This window comes from Salvelinus sp. IW2-2015, unplaced genomic scaffold (assembly GCF_002910315.2).
Source record: "Salvelinus sp. IW2-2015 unplaced genomic scaffold, ASM291031v2 Un_scaffold5787, whole genome shotgun sequence".
NCBI lineage: Eukaryota > Metazoa > Chordata > Actinopteri > Salmoniformes > Salmonidae > Salvelinus > Salvelinus sp. IW2-2015.
The window spans coordinates 19,290-38,119 of NW_019947052.1; positions in this window are offsets into that span (position 1 = coordinate 19,290).

Below are 18,830 nucleotides of genomic sequence, written 5' to 3' on the forward strand. Positions count from 1 at the left end.
CTCTCTCCCTCTGTTCTCTCCCTCCGTTCTCTTCCTCCGTTCTCTCCTCCTTCTCTCCCTCTGTCATCTCCCCTCCGTTCTCACTCCCTCCGTACTCCATTGGCAGCGAACAGAACATTCTAAGCAGGAATTTATGATCGTTTGTAAACCTGATGTGGGGATCCACCAATATTACACCCCAAAAGGGTGACCAAATACTTGATTAGAAAGAAAAATCCCATTGCAAAATTAATGCTTTTATTCCACTGATGGAAAAATACCAGTTGAATGTAAGTACATTTTTTTGACCACCACCGTTATTCTGTGTTAGGTTCGATTTGCATAATCAAAATTGGGCCTTTCGTTTAGTCATCATGTATTCTTATTTAGTCCCAACACAACTATCACCAGCAAACAGAGCCTGAGAATTTTTCCTTTTGCTCTGAAGAGAGCAGACAATTTCTAGATGCAGTCACAGGTTGGTGCATGATTTATTTTTTTAAAGCTCCCAACTGACGTTCACCATTCTCAACTGGAATTGAAGTGACGTCTCCCTTCACAATCAACAGTTCATCCCAGAGCGTCATCCACCGCGTACAAGGTTAGTGAGGCAGTATGCATTTTTGAAAACTACATTAATTGTTTGAGACCTGAAAAAGGTGTTATTCATATTATCAGGCCCTATATACAAGATCCCAAACCATGAAAATGCGAGGCAATTATTTTATAAAGGACTTCCACGTAGGCGGTCGTCAACACGTGGAGTTAACGGGCGAAAACGTACCAATTTATCCTACCGTTCGCATAACAGTTATGATTTTTTCATCTGTTCATTTGTTGATGGGAAACAGTTTTCAGTTCAACCAATGTTCATTTTCTCAAAAATCATTTGTCACGTGTGTCATTCATAAACATCTGAATTAAATAATAAAAAAAGTAAATAATTTAACGTGGGACCACCAGCCCCGTGTGGAAGGCAAGCGCTGCTCCAGTTGTGGCGACTTAAAGAACGGGGAGCATTTCTCAAAAATGCTCCTGCAGCAAATTTTTTTATTTATTAACTCCATATATTTGAGTTTAACCGTAATATTGTATGTAATATTTTTTCTGTATTTTTCTGGAGGATAACATTATCGTAACCAGCGATTGTTTAAGAAAAGGTGTTACGTTTGAACAAAGTTTAATTTTCAATTAATTTGTTTTAAAATGAGAAGTTGCAGTACTGAAATAAAGGCTGAGCATCTCCTTATAATCTTACTGGCAAACCATTTCATGTATGAGTGAAGCTTTTAATGAGATGTTTTAGTGCTTTAATATTGTATAATTTCAGCCTCCCAAACTCATCATTATATAAATATGCATGTTTTCAATCCTGTCTGGTTAGCATTCCAACTAAAATATATGATTTTAAAAAAAAACGAGTTGTCTAGAGTAGGCAGTGACATTAGTAAAGCTGCTATAGAGCAACAAGTTAATAATTCCCATAAAAAAATAGACTATCTTTTTCTGGTTTACTTTGCATACTGTAGTATATTATATCGATATTGTGCAAAAGGCGTTATCCACCGATTTTCCCTGTATAATACAAAATGATCCCACCGATGTCCAACAACCAAATTGTCTGTCTGCATTTTATAAAATCGTATTTAATGTTTTCTCATCGGCCCTGCTTATTACTAATGCATCCACAGACATGGTTGAGATGGAAACCTGGTATAACAAATAAAGTTGTTATTATTATTAATATTATTATTATAATAATTCCAGACATCACATCAAACATCTCAATCCAAAGTTAAATCTAGAAAATTGCTTCCTATTTCGCAACAAAGCCTCCTTCACTTTCATGCTGCCAAACATGACCTTCGTAGAACTGACTATTCCCTACCTGATCTTGACTTCGGCGATGTCATTACAAAATAAGCATCCAATACCTACTCACATAAATTGGATGCAGTCTATCACAGTGCCATCCACGCTCCGTTTGTCACCAAACCCCCATATCTACCCACCACTGCACCTGTACGCTCTCCTGTTGGCTGGCCCTCGCTTCATACCGTCGCCAAACACACTGGCCCAGGTCATCTACAAGCCCTGCTAGGGTAAAGTCCCCCCTTATCTCAGCTCGCTGGTCACCATAGCAGCACCCACCTGTAGCACGCGCTCCAGCAGGTATATCTCTCTGGTCACCCCCAAAACCAATATAGTATTTTAACACTGCAGAAATCATGTTTTAATATTTATTTTAGAGGGGTGATCTTCCCGTTTGTCTTTGAGGCCTTGGGCAGATTTTTTTTTTAACACTGTTAGCCAGATTTTGGGGAACACCACTCTCTCTCGCTGACGGTTACGACTTTGTTGGGCCTGTTATTGTGTGAGARGATTTGAGGACCCCTTTCCTCCGTGTGTTCTGGTCTCCGCTGCAGCTGGTGTCTCCTAGGGCTCCAGCTGGCCAGGCAGCCAGGCTGTCCTGGAGCCCAGAGCGTGTGTGTGTGGCAGGCAGGTAGGCCTGGGCCAGCTGCTCCATGGAGCTGGTGGATCTTGGCATGCTGCAGTGACCAGGTGGTGTGATGTTGTTCGGGAGCCAAGGAGCGGGAACCCACAATTCAATTCAGTTAATGCTTTATTGGAATTAATGGCTGGTTGCCACTGTTGCCAGAGCAATGCATTGTGTGTGTGAGTGCTATGGGACGATAGTCATTTTTGACAGGTTACCTTGGCATTCTTAAGCACAGGGACTATTGTTGTCTGCTTGAAACATGTAGGTATTACAGAGTGGGTCAGGGAGAAGTTTAAATTGCTCTCGCAGTGTTAATTGCCTCGAATTGAGCATAGAAGGCATMTTGCTCYTCTGGTAGYRTCGCYTCACTSGCCAGRTCACGGCTGGGTTTCCCTTTCTACMCCATGATAGTTTTTAAGCCCTGCCACATGCGACGAGTGTCAGAGCCYGTGTAGTAGGATTCAATCTTAGTCCTGTATTGATGCTTTGCCTGTTTGATTGTTCGGCYGAGGGCATAGCAAGATTTCTTATAAGTGTGTCCCGCTCCTTGAAAGTGGTAACTCTAGCTTTTAGCTCAGTGTGGATGTTGCCTGTAATCCATTGCTTCTGGTTAGGATATGTACGTACGGTCACTTTGGGGACGACGTTGTTGATTCACTTATTGATGAACCCTGTGACTGAGCTGGTAAACTCCTCAATGCCATTGGATGAATRCTGGAACATATTTCATTCTGCTKGMGAAACAGTCCTGTAGCTTAGTATCCACTTGTAAGCAGGAATCGGGAGGATAGATTTATGGTCAGATTTGCCAAATGCGGGAAGAGTTTTGGGCTTRGTCTGCGTCGCTGTTCGTAAAGGTGATCTAGAGGTTTATTTTATTTGTTTGCCTCTAGTTGCCATGGGTGACATGCTGGTAGAAATGATAGATTTCAGTTTTCTTGCATTCTAAGAAATGTAATATTTTTGTTCAGTATAGTTGAGGGAAAAGAAACCCGCTCTTACTAGTATCTCTGCTCTTTTTAAGTTTTACATATCGGCCTCAGAGCTTTTGAGTTTTTTAATTTGCACCCATATGTAGACTTTGCTCCACCCACATCCGTTCAATCGTTTCATAAATAAGTAGAGATCCAGTCAAACGTTTGGAAACCTAGTCATTCAAGGTTTTATTTCTAAAGGCTCTAAAGTAAAAGATGCAAAAACTAAACTTAAGAACGGAACATAGAAATATCCCACATAGAGTAGACCTTACCACTTCTTAGACTGGGCTTTAATGAGAATGATGGATCTATAATGCGACATTTCTATGTCAATTTGGTCGGGTTCGCCAAAAAGTTACATTGACAACAACAAAAAAATGTAATATTGGAAACCGCTCATCATGACCTACTCATCATCAGCCTTGGCCTGTCATTCCTCCCTGTATCTGACCTACTATCATCAGCCTTGGCCTGTCATTCCTCCCTGTTCTGACCTACCATCATCAGCCTTGGCCTGTCATTCCTCCCTGTTCTGACCTACTCACATCACCTTGGCCTGTCATTCCTCCCTGTCTCTGACCTACACATCATCAGCCTTGCCTGGTATCATCCTTCCCTGTTCTCTGACCTACACATCATCAGCGCTTGGCCTGTATCATTCCTCCCTGTCTCTTGACCTACTCATCAGCCTTTGCCTGTCATTCCTCCCTGTCTCGACCTCACATCATCAGCCTTGCCTGTTCATTCTCTCCCTGTCTCTGACCTACACATCATCAGCCTTGGCCTGTGCATTCCTCCCTGTCTCTGACCTACACATCTCAGCCTTGGCCTGTCATTCCTCCCTGTCTCTGACCTCACTATCATCAGCCTTGGCCTGTATCATTCCTCCCTGTCTCTGACCTACACATCATCAGCCTTGGCCTGTCATTCCTCCCTGTCTCTGAAAGATGGCAGTGCTCCTACAGCATATTGAGGATTTAGAGATGAGAATATCAGCATTACACTTAGAAGGGAAGTGTGTGTGTTGAAAGTAACTAAGCTTTATAATTGCAGATATGTGAATGTTTAGAATAAATTCACATCCTCTATTAGGACCTTGGTTTCTGTTGGTTACGTCTAAAAAGACCCATACTGGAGGTGCTGGTATCTTTATGCATATTGAAATGGTCTCACCCTTTAGTACATTTTTATGAATAACCTACTTGAAGGAAAGGCCTACTGCAAACAGCTAGCCCAGAGCAGGACTGTTCAGCTATCTCGACACACAGTATAGCAATGCCCCTGAATGAACCATTTGAATGAACAAAACACTTGAATCACTTCAGTTTTGATTAGAAAGTTTGGTAATGACTTCTTATGACAAAGGTTGAGAGGAGAGTGGACCCTAGTGCGACCTAGTGGACCTAGGACCCTAGTGGATTCTAGTGGACCCTAGTGGACCCTAGTGGACCCTAGTGGACCCTAGTGGACCCTAGTGGATTCTAGTGACCAGGGACTAGTGAACCCTAGTGGATCTAGTGGACCCTAGTGATTTAGTGACCTAGTGGACCCTAGTGGACCCTAGTGGATTCTAGTGGACCTAGTGACTCTAGTGGACCCGTGTGGACCCGTGTGGACCCGTGGTGACTCTTAGTGATTCTAGTGGACCCTAGTGGATTCTAGTGGACTCTAGTGGATTCTAGTGGACCCGTGTGGGTCCTAGTGGACTCTAGTGGATTCTAGTGGACCCTAGTGGATTCTAGTGGATTCTAGTGGACCCTAGTGGACCCTAGTGGACTCTAGTGGTTCTAGTGACCCTAGTGGTTCAGTGGACCCTAGTTGACCCTAGTGAACCGTGTGACTCTAGTGGACCCGTGGGCTGATGAGTTGTAATGAGGTGTGAAAGGTAATGAAGGAGCACTTAGAAACTAATTTGAAGTAAGAAACCAGTCAGCTCCAGAAACCATCCAATTAACAGCACAATTACACACCAACTCCACATTGAAATGAGAAATTGATTTTGTGAATATTGAAAAAGTTAATCTCAATCAGTGTGGCACACAAATATATAATTATTAATGACCACTATATAGGCCATGTTGGCTTCTGTTTGATACAGTATTAATATTACCACTAGATTACAGTTGTGATTCAGGTTAACAGTCCAGCTCAATATGAGGTTGAATAACTGTTTGATACAGTATTAATATTGACCACTAAGATACAGTTGTGATTCAGGATTACAGTCCCAGCTCAATATGAGGTTGAATAACTGTTTGATAACAGTATTAATATTGACCTCCAGATACAGTTGTGATTCAGGGTTAACAGCCCAGCTCAATATGATGAATAACTGTTTGATACAGTATTAATATTGACCTCTAGATTAGTTGTGATTCAGGGTTAACAGTCCCAGCTCAATATGAGGTTGAATAACTGTTTGATACAGTATTAATATTGACCATAGATTTAGTTTTGATTCAGGAATAACAGTCCCACTCAATATGAGTTGAATAACTGTTTGATACAATTAATATTGACCTCTAGATTAGTTGTGATTCAGGTTAACAGCCCAGTCAATATGAGGTTGAATAACTGTTTGACACAGTATTAATATTGACCTCTAGATTAGTTGTGATTCAGGTTAACAGTCCCAGCTCAATATAGGTTGAATAACTGTTTAAACAGTATTAATATTGACCTCTAGATTAGTTGTGATTCAGAGTAACAGTCCCAGCTCAATATGAGGTTGAATAACTGTTTGATACAGTATTAATATTGACCTCTAGATTAGTTGTGATTCAGGTTAACAGCCCAGGTCAATATGAGTTGAATACGTTTGACACAGTATTAATATGACTCTAGATTAGTTGTGATCAGGTTAACAGTCCCAGCTCAATATGAGGTTGAATAACTGTTTGATACAGTATTAATATTGACCTCTAGATTAGTTGATTCAGGGATAACAGTCCCAGCTCAAGATGAGGTAATAACTGTTATACAGTATTATATTGACCTCTAGATTACAGTTGTGATTCGGATTAACATGAGGTTGAATAACTGTTGACACAGTATTAATATTGACCCTAGATTAGTTGTGATTCAGGAGTAACAGTCCCAGCAATATGAGGTTGAATAACTGTTTGATACAGTATTAATATTGACCTCTAGATTAGTTTGATTCGGATTAACAGCCCAGCTCAATATGAGGTTGAATTCTTGAGCAAGCACCTTGCAGCTCAGAGCTGTGTTCAGCATCTCATTTTTGATGCTGTTAAAACCACAATGTTTTGTGATTAATCTTAAGTGCTAAATCCTCATGTGGGTTTGATTTGATTCTAATATTAGAAGTTTTTCTTAAATCAGATTTTAATTTGAGTTTATTTTCTGTCGTTTTTTTTCTAAATGTGCTTTCCAGATGTTTGTTCATCCTCTCTTTATAAATCCACGTGGTCTTTGTACCGTAACTTTAGGTACGACAGTTTAACTAAACTCATGAGGGTCTATGGGATATTTTTTCTACAATCAATGGTATACACTGAGTGTGCAAAACATTAGGAACACCTTCCTAATATTGAGTTGCAACTTTTTTTGCCTCAGACAGCCTCAATACGTCGGGGCATGGACTCTACAAGTCGTGTCGAAAGCGTTCCACAGGATGCTGACCCATGTTGAATCCAATGATTCCCACAGTGTGTCAAGTTGGCTGGATGTTCTTTGGTGGTGGACCATCTTGATACACACCGGAAACTGTTGAGCGTGAAACCCCGCAAGCGTTGCAGTTCTTGCCACACCAAACCGGTGCACCTGCACCTACTACCATACCTGGTTTTAAAGACCTTCAATCTTTTGTCTTTGCTCATTCACCTCTGAATGGCACACATACACAATCCAGTCTCAAGGCTTAAAAATTACTCCTTTAACCAGTCTCCTCTTCATCAACACTGATTGAAGTGGATTAACAAGTGACATCAATAAAGGATCATAGCTTTCACCTGTCATCCCTATGTCATGGAAACTATACTCAGTGTATTAATCATATTTTAAAATTGCAGATTGCCGCTCTTTTTAAAACTATATACATGTCCCTCCCCTTTCTGTGGATTGCAGGATGCCTTCCTGGTCATCTTAGCCATCCTTGGTGTTCATGCTCTGGGTGTACGCCTTCTTCTACCTCAACCTGAGCACTGAACTGGACCTGGACCTGGATATGGACTAAAGCAGGACAACTTAACCTCGGGTCTTGCTGGCTATCTCGGCTCTGTCAACATGGTCAGCTATTTAGTCTGTCAACATGCATGTCTCAGTCTTTCTCAGTCTACATGGATGCTCATTGTCTATTCTCAGGCTCTGCAACATGGCATGGCTCATTGTCTATTCTCAGGCTCTGTCAACATGCATGCTCATTGTCTATTCAGCTCTGTCAAACATGGCTCAATGACTCATCTGGATGCAAATTTGACCCAAGATCTTTTTAAAAAATTGTTGATTCCATTTAGTTTTTTTCCTTATTTCTGTTTTCTCCATTTTGTTTTTCACGGTTTTTTTGGGGGGGGGCTTTTCGTCTCAAAATCACACCTTTTATGAACAATTCCATTTTAGTTGTGGTTCTAAGTCCAGACCACTTGAGGTCTGGGAAAAATAAACGAATATATAATTTTCGAAGCAAGTGCACACCAGCAATAGACTGTTGATAAGCAATGACACTGTGAGCTTCATGTGATGGCAGAGTTTCAAAACCAATTGGCCACTGCATTGTTGCAAATAATCATATCATTCTGCCAATTGGGATAGTCTACTTTTTTGTAGTTAACATTTAATTGAGAGTTATTTTTGGGGGAAGGAAAGCTTTACCCATCTACCAAGAAGACGGTTGACATTGCATTAGCATCATCGCTAAACAGCTACAACAAAGCGGTAGAGAAATGCACGAACACAGACAGAGGCAGTCCTGTTGCCTCTTTCAAAAATATGAATCACTGATGCATTTTATTCATGACTTTATAGTAATGTTGAGAATATTAATGAAGTTATAAGTTCAATAAATTTTGGAATATTGTTTAATTCCGTTTTTAATATCGGATTGTGTGTCTGCTGTTCTCCGCAAAACACAGATTGTATAAATGCATCATGCCCTGGACAACGTCTGGATCACCATCTGAAGAGTCTTCCTGATTTACAAAGGGAGACTTCCCAACCTTTACCTGGCACTAACAGAAGGGAAACACGGATATTATCTTTCTACGTGACACTAACGACCATCTGCCTCTTATAGGAGATGATGCTGATGATGATGCATTCAATCAACTGAAGTTTTTAAACCGCCTTGGAGACTCTTATCTTGATGGTTCCAATACCCTGCCACTCTTCGCTCTTTTCATTATTATACATGTATTTATTTACAGATTTCTTCGTTCATTGGTCCCTTTTGTTTGACTGTAATCTGAATAGTACGTTGCCTTCAGAAACTATTAACTTGTTACTTTTCCTGCATTTTGTTCGCGTCCGGTTACAAAGTGTCCGTTTAAAAAATATATTTTCACCTTTATTTAAACCAGGTAGGCAAGTTGAGAACAATTCTCATTTAACAATTGCGACCTGCGTCCAAGATAAAGCAAAGCAATTCGACACACAAACAACACAGAGTTTACACATGGAGCTAAAACAAACATTACAGTCTAATATACTAGTTAGAAAATAAGTCATATATAAATGTGAGATAAGGGAGGCTAAAGGCAAAAACAAAAGGCACTCATTTCCATCGGCTGGCACCTACGCTCAGCTGTGATGATCAGTCTCTTGGCTGGCTCACTCTGGTGCGCAGCTAGCTAGCTGTGATGATCAGCTTTGGGGCTTGGCTCACTCCGGTGGCCAGCTAGCTAGCTGTGATGATTCAGCTTGGGGGCTGGCTCACTCGGTCGGCAGCTAGCTAGCTGTGATGAGTAGCTTTTGGGCTGCTCACACTCGTGCAGCTAGCTAGCTGTGAATGATCAGCTTGGGGCTTGGCTCACCATCGTGGCAGCTGAGCTCAGCCTGTGATGTATCAGCTTGCGGGGCTGATGCAGAAGGTAAAAGGCCGCTTAGCATGTGGTTAACAATGACTAAATAGTAGTAGCTGGTTTAGTCGTTACTGATGGAAGGTTCGTGCTATTTAAGGTTCAAAAAAAAAAATTGCGAATCCGCTATCACATTGGTTGAGGCAGGTTACCTGGTAGGTATATTTATTTTAAAAATGATAGAGATGAAAATAAATTGTAAATATATACAAAAAAGACAAAAATACACGAGAGGACGACCAAACCACGGTCTGCACTGCTACGCCATCGTTGTCCACTTGGTAAGCAACTCCAGTGTAGATTTGGCCTTATGTTTTAGGTATTCCTTGCATGAAAGGTGAATTCATCTCCCAGTGTCTGTTGAAAAAGCAGATTGTAACCAGCTTTTCCTTCTCCTCCAGCAGTCTGAATCAGGGTAGATGCCTGTATCCTTTGTAGTGACTGGTTCGCTCAACTAATAACTTTCACCTTTATGCTCAAAGGGATATTCAATATCTATTTTATTTTTGCTACCCATCTACCCCAATAGGTTGCCCTTCTTTGCGCAGGCATTGAATAAACCTCCCTGGTGCTTTGGTTGAATCTTGTTATTAATGAAATGCACTGCTTGACTGGGGGACCTTACAATGATCTGTATGTGTGGGGTACAGAGATGAGGTAGTCAATAAAAATCATGTTAAACACTATTGCACACTGAGTTCATGCAATTGTTTTATGTGACTTGTTAAGCACATGTTTACTCCTAAACTTAGMCCTGCTATAACAAAGGGATTGAATACTTATTGATTCAAGACATTTCAGCTTTTRWTWTTTTTTTWWATTAATTTGTAAAAATATCAAACATTCCACTTTGACAGTACGGGTATTGTGTGTGATGCCAGTGACAAAATCTAAATTTAATACATTTTAAATTCAGGTTGTAACTCAACAAAATGTGTAAAAAGTTAAGGAGTGTGAATATTTTCTGAAGGTCCATTGAAACTAGATTTGTGTCCCACATGCCTCCCTATATAGTGCACTACTTTAGACGAGCCCTATGGAACCCTATTCCCTATATAGTGCACTACTTTAGACCAGAGCCCTATAGAACCCTATTCCCTTTATAGTGCACTACTTTAGACCAGAGCCCTATGGGGAATAGGTTGCCACTGGGAAGCATCAAGAATGTGGACTGACTGCTACCTATTCATATTCCTGTCACTTCTCCTCTCTGCCCAAAGACGTCAGGATTTGCTCTGTCCTTAAGACTGCGGAGTCATGTTGCTACCTAATGTCGTGACTTAACTTTAACATTTCATCTGAAGACTTATCAATTTACCTAACTGTTTAATTGTTACCCGATTTTGAATTAATTATGTAACAATGAACTCATTAGGATCTGGGGCACCACGAGAGTGATTCTTTAAAGAGTTACCATATCCAGAATTAAATGCTAAAAGGTCTTTACCTATTACGTCTATAAACACTCAACTTATTAAAACCTCGTATCATATCATCATTCTGAACAGTCGTAACCTTGCATTTGCAAAAAAAAAAAAAGCCTTATGATTCAGTACTACACAAATTGGTTTATTTATTTACAAGCTAATTAGATGGGAACACAGGATAAACATACACACTTTGCATCGGTTATTGACTAGAGACTTAATATGGTTTAAACGGGTACCTAGCGGAATGTCAACAACATGGCTGCTTGTTAAAGAAGAGAGGGAGAGAGAGGGACAGAGACACTTAACATTGGTACAATCAGAAACTACTCTCACCTACAGTAACCATATACGTTGCACACGAACCGCCGCCCGCTTTGAGTAAGATCATAAATATATTTAAGTGAAATGCCTGGGATCTCTCTCGGTGAACAGGGCAGCCTTAGAAAGGGAGTTGGCCTTTTCACGGCATGCATGTGTAACAGGGTTGGTTAAGTTTCCACTTGCCTCTAAAGAAATGTGTATTTAATGTTCAAGCATTCTTATTGGTTAGTTCAACTCTGATGACAATAAGGTGTGTTGTGATTGGCCCCGCTTGCAGATAGGGGGAGATTGCGAATGTCAGGTTTTCCCAGTAGGAAAATGTGATGCAAGGGGTAGGTCAAGTTCTGAATACTGTTTTCTATTTTCTATTTTACAATGTGTACAAGTTTGCTGTACGTTACTGATTTATACATGTGTGGGTATATGGTACCTGTTAGGGATTGAGGGGCTTTCTGGGATGTGCTTTGGCATATGATTGTTGTAAATAAGTGTGTTAGCTAGCATACACCGATGTCATGGTCACATAAGCCACGGCTAACACAGTTGTCTTCATGCTACAGATGTTGCCATCGACAGCCATAAATACCGTTAAGCCCTGCACAACTAACGTGCTGTTTCCCATTTAACAACATAAATAAATGATTGAACTGGGACCACTGGCCGAAGTGATTTATTTTGAGAAAACACAACGCATGGAGAGTACATATACATCTTTTACACATGTAAGGCTCTGATTGTTCGTCTTTTACTGTTCTTCTCTGTAGTTGTCCGGTATCCTGTGACTTGTGTAGTCCTGAACAGAACTAGAGTTGACTTTCCTTCCATTCGCTCTTGATGATAGCCAGCCGTGTCGATGGTTCCCAGTGGGGTGATGAGAGTAGCGTAATATGATATAATACGATAATATTGTCCAAGAGGTGAGTTTATCGTCTCCACCTCGTGTTGACATTCAGAGTTCAAACCACTTTAAATATGCAGCTGCAGCTCTACGTCTTTCTGGTCTGGTATGTTAATTATTAACCCATCATTTATACAGTTTGCAGGAAACGGGCGGTTCCGGCAGGCTGACAGGCTCTATGACTTCACTCGGGGGCGGTAACTACTTATAGAGTTATAAAAACCAATGTATCTTACTATAGTCTTCTCAAATCACGATCCCTCTCTTAATTAACCAAAAACACTGTTCATTAATTGGTTCATTTACCAGCACAAACGCATTAGTATGGACCACTGTCATTACATGGTAAGGAGTTATGACTTTCCGGTTATTTTCTTGATACTTTTTGTAATGACATCACAAAATAATAAACAAAACGAATTGTTGTCATATCTTGTTAAATATGCATCGACCTAAACGTGAACCAGAAAATATATCACCATTTTGTGTCGAAATACCTTAAGTTCTGACGTCTTCGCGAATCACAAGGTTAGTGTCGAGTTGTGAAGAGAGTGATCGCTGCTAAAGTTATTTGAACATCCTGTATCGACCTAAGAAATCCTGATGTACGTCTTGCTTTTGATTTTGTTATTCCATACCTAGCTATTCCTGCGCTGCCTGGTAGGTGTTGTGCAGAGGTTGTGGGGAAATGATAGTGTGAAGTTAGAAAGTTGAGAGGAGGCCTTGAGATTCATCTTAAGGGAAAAAATCCTCCTTGATATTCTGACCTTATTTGGGAATTCTAAACGGGTTAAAATCTGACTAGTGGACAGTGCATGACACTAATCATGATTTCCCCAAAGTATATCCTCTCCTCACTTGAATCCCTCAAGGAGTGGCATGTAAGCGTGTGCTAAAGATGCTTCTAGAATGGACTGCTGCTAGGTCAGTGAACTGGCTACCGTTTCTTGCAACTATAAGCCCCTTAGTGGCTTCTTGAGGCACGATTATTGAGTCTGCGTTACAACACACAGACACCGTGACCAATGCGTGCTCGTTTACCATGATCCACTCAGAGATATAAGCCGCCATTGCTCAATAAGGGTATTTAAGACTCTCAGAGGAGAGACAATATTCGTTCGTGAGTGTTGATGAGTGCTCCGAGAATGTGTATGGCATGGGCCTAATGCCATAGAACGATCTACATCTGAGTTGTGGATTTCCCAAAAGGCGACCATTATTTCCTGCAGGTTTTTAGGGTGCACCTTACTATACCATAGGATGGCTCTGGCTTGTCAAAACGAATAAAGTGAGCAACTCAAAAAGTATTTCCTAAAGTACGCGGACTCAGGGTCTATAAACTGGTAGTTTTTCAACCCACTTTCACAGTTTCGTAGTCGTGACTTTCTGGTACAACCAAGAAACGCAATGTGAGGTCTAGTTCTTTCCCCACCGTTTTCCGGTTATATTCGTGACTCTGTCATAACTGGTGAAGATATGTCACTCTATTCCTGTGCTTTCGTGCTCAGGAGTGTTGTCGCTTTGGGTCCCACACCCTATGCACCACTTCCCGGTGTGTGAACTGTCCGGTCAGAGATCTGAATTATACGTGCACGTATTCCCTTATGTGCCGGAATTGAAGATCCGCATTGGTTTGCGACCGATTTTGTGATGTACGCATTGACCTATTACGAGTTCGATCCACCCTCCTACACTCACCGGTCTTGGATAGTCAGTGTGTTCAGAAATTTGACATGCTGTCCCGCATTCTCTAGACGTAGAGGTCATGCCACCATTATGACTCATTTTGGGCTTCTTCTTTGATGATGAAATGCAGGATGCATAAATAGGACTTGGTTAGTGATCCTGAGGTTGCTCTCTTGTAATGACTAATCGGATTAAGTTCTTTTAGTAGATAGCCTAGTTTCGTGCTATCGAAGATGACTAGGATCCCATGGTATAGGAGGACTACCCGAGCAGAGTGCAATATGTGAAAAGAGCCTAATTTTTCAGACTGGCCCATGAATATACAAAAAGAGTATAAGATATGGATGCATAGTGGAGCAACAAACAACCAATACGAGACACTGGACAGACTGTGCTGGGTAATCTGCTGTCTCTTAAACAGAAAGACTTGGTCCGAAGCGTCCTCAGATGATGTCTCTCCTATTTACTCACTGTTTTTGATCAGTTCATTTATGTTGTGGATGAGTCGGGTTGTGTTGGCGGTTATTGGTTAAACCGTGTAATTATTTAAATTAATCCGCAAGCTGGGCCACAAGGGTGTGCATGGAATCCTTGTCCTCTGCCATCCCATTTTTTAAGATTACTGATTGTCTAAATTGTGTATTCTGGATAGATTTTCCAAGCTGTTGTAAAGCCCTCACCAGTCTATACCTAGGTCCGCTTTATAGGAACTGTACTGAACAACAACGTACTGTGTAGTTGGAGGAATTTACGTGAAGAAGTTGGAGTCTGTGTTTTGCATCTCGCCTTCAAAACAAATTGATTCCCCTGGAAACCTTGACTTGATCTTTTGGAGGGCTGTCCCGTCTATGTGCGACTGAAGTTATGTCTTCCTTTTGCGATACTTTGGTCTCCACAAGCGACCTATAAGGTTTTTTGTTCATACAACGATGCATACCCTTTGCCTTTGGATAATGTTACGTTTCGATACATAAATACGAGTGTTCCTTTTCATGTCATTCTACCCAATACGTACTAGATTTGATATGTTACATACTTCCCACCCCTTCCCCAACACCCTGCTGTTATCCTACCTATATTTTATCACACAGAGAGCATGTAGTTCTTGGGTATTTCACCACATTACTGTATTACGACACACATTATTGTAGTATTAACTTACGACACCTGTACTTAACTTTGAAGTATACACATCACAACCTATCGGCTGTATAACCACAAGACTACGACCGTATGTTGAGTGTAACACAACGAGCGTAAGCATGCATATAATCGCACACATTACTGACGGTTTTTAGTTATTGTAGCACAACGCACTATTTTCTCAACAGAATGACCATCACATAAACTGTATTTGAGACACACACTTATAGTGTGCTTACAGCACACTATCTTCGCTAATACAGTCACTTTAGCGTATTGATCACTCTATCATCACACACCACTGAGTCGCCTGTAAGACACCACTATCCTGTAACACACACCTACCCGATAAAACACACAGCACACACCTTCGCGTAACACACGACCAAACTACTCATATAACAGAACACACTACACAGCTCACACACGAGCTTACGATAACTCACATCTCATGAAAGTACACATCACAACTACCATTATAGACACAGACAAGCACTTACCTTCATTAGCATGCCGAGTAGCATGTTAAGAACACATGCAGTATACTAACCAAAGATACACACCACATAACCTATCCAGTGACTCTCTCCAAGAATACGATCCGACACTCAAGTTATCAGTGGAACTGTCACTCCCAATATTAACTATACCGTCAGCATACCACTCTCCAAATATAATAGTCATTCCATGTCTAATCACTGACGACTTAACTCTTATAATTCGTTACAGATAACTGTCCTAATAATCTGTGACAAAACACAAAGACGTATCTGGTTAACAGTTCTATCTTAAATATCTTATTATCTCACGGTAGGGCTCTTATCAACAATACTTTGATTAGTAACGCTCACGTAGTGAATCGTTAATAACTAATCCTATCTTACTGAACATACACGTTTATACAGTTAAGTCTAGTCGGAGAAGATTTATCAACATCAGACCCTTTACAGCGTGTAGAGCAAGCGATCACTATCATTCATAGACTCACTCATATCTCCGGTCTCACCAGCGAGCGCAGCACTAACCGTACCACACACTAACACCAATATCATACTATAAGCACAGAGCATCGTGAGCCATTAGTTTTAGTACCATGAGACATCTGTACATAACTTGCACTTTGATTGAGCACATAGGCCATTATAAGCCAAGATTCAGAAGAGAACATTATCTTCTGAGCACTTTATCACTTTTTAGTCCTCTCAAGTGAGACACACGTTACCCTCCGTTAACTATAACGACTTACCCATAGCACACGGACTGGCATAGGAACGAGCACGGCGTACCGTAAGTGCGAGAAGAGTACCTGCGTGTACACACACAATGACGCACAACCATGATACAAATCTATAATCTCTGTCATCAGAGCCGATACATACTAACTAGCTCTGAGTTATAACACTATCAGTATCTTACGAGTGATAACTATTGAGGACACAGGGACTACCATAAAGCGAAGCACTACCTTAGCACTACACTATCCATTTAATATTATGACTGCTTTGTTCGTAAATTCTTACGGCAGCGATTTGAACAACCACCCTATTATCGCTACTAGTAACCATTTATCAAGGGGCGATCAAATCAAGTGCAAATGCACTGGCACCTATCATCCACTTGTATAACACCACTAGACTTCTAACATTACAAGTAACTTCACGTCGATACATGTAGACTAGATCTTTAGAACGTAGTACTGTTTTTTCCTGTGTATCAGCAACTCCTCTCACCCTACTGTATAATCGTATGAACAACACTTAAGAGCCTCTTTTAGGAAACTGCCGACTCTCACGAAACGTACGGTATCAATGTCACTCACATGACACACATAGCCGCAGATAACAACTCATGGCCTACCATAACACAGCACTACTGTATAAAGCACTCCGTCTCCATTGCGTACCAGTAAACAACCACAACTAGGCGATTATACTAATACGCCTCACTTACTTATGCATCATATCAACTCAGATTTCTGGTGATGCCGGTTTATGGAAGTACTACTCACTGTATGTACTGACTGATAACACATCCTCGTTTAGTGTCTGTTACCATATTGTTCCTAAGCGCTGTCCATGCTACGTGTGTAAACTATGGGATGTCTATGGCTAGGTACGTTGTTCATTTTCTTTCTTCATGACACTACTCTCATAAGCATGATTATTTACCTTTGCTAAAGCGACTGGCAACACTTACCATACACCAACCAGATCTAGTACCTTTAACGATTTTTGTATAACCAACAGCATTCTTTTCTTTACCGTTGACTTTAAGCACAATATTTACAGCGCGAACACAAAGGATAACAATCTCATATCCTAGTCTAGAGGTACGGACACAGCGAATGATCTTCTCACCGATGTAGAGGTGAACACACTGACTCATGTAATACAACGATAGCGCATATCGTAGCGACAGAGGTTAATCATTAAGATACCCCAACTCTTGATATCCGTTGTTTAGAACACCATACTTTTCTCTGGTTACATTTGAAAAGCTCTACTAAAGTCTACTAAACTCAAGCTTATTACGCAATTAAAAATTTTGTTACTTATCTCTCCTCTATGGTTTATCATCTCCTATTATATAAGCTATATTTTTAATATCTTTGGAGCGACATCACAGCGCACTAACTGCACTCAATTGGGATGCGTGGGAATTATCGTTAGTCTTATCCCAGTTTACCTTTCTCTATGCATAGACTCCTCTACAACACGACCCTAGTCCAGGGACCCACCTCTGCGAGATTGGGACGAGCAGCAACCGGGCCTACCATACTGCTGTCAGCAACGACCTACTGTTTCACTAGCGCTCACTCACTCTCCAGAGCAATGTACTATAGCCTGCGGTGAACTCAATCCACGCCGAGGACTGCCCGTAATACATACCTACATACATGCTATACCAGCAGCCACATACGCAAATGGCACATATCCACGTACATGAAAACTCTCTCAGCGATAACCCCGATGCCCTTGACTGATAGCTCATGGGACTGACTACCTAACCACACTCACAGCAGTCACTGGATGGAATCATACACGCCATCTATCCCATAGATATGACGAGCGACAACAACGGACAGTTACAACGAGGGTGTAGATCCAACCACAACCACTACCCGTAACCCAGTTAGACAGTTTCATGTGCGGAGAATGTTAGCTGTAATTAATAAGAAGACAGGTCTAGACTATAATATGTCCGTACTTCTTGTGGGATGAATATGGTGATCTTGTTCACGCAGATTAATACTCACGAAGATTTGTGTTGATGTAGGGTATGACTTGGATTTCAGTCTGAGCTCACTCTGAGAGCAGTTTAACTCCTTGTCAATGAAAAATGCTGATTGGGATACTCCTCTTCACGTATCTCTGCTCCCTCGTCTGTAATTTTTAGTATTCGTTCCTTCCTTCTCTCATCTCACGCAGCGTGGAACCTCAGATGCTGACTCGTTCGCAGATACTCTCGCTCCTCGACACTTCGCTTGAAACCTATCGACATCCCTTCATCTCATCGGACGCCAGTCATTAGCTGCTCGGCCACCACCATTTCGCGTTCACTCTGGAAATTGATGGTAGATGCATGTGTTACGTGCTGCCCAGAGCAGTCGTGAACTCTTATAGTGTAGCCCTTACTTAGTCTCAACAAGTGTGCTCCATATGTACACTTTCACTTTGTGTATGTTTACGATCTTAGGCAAAGGAGGATATATCTCTGTTTCTCATTGATATCGTTAGATCGGTCTTGTTTCAATATTTTTCACTCACTCGTATTTGTTATGAGCTTGGAGTGCCAACTACTTTTGTATACAATCGTCAGAGCTCCGTGTTATCGTTAGATCCTCATGTGCTTCTTTTATTA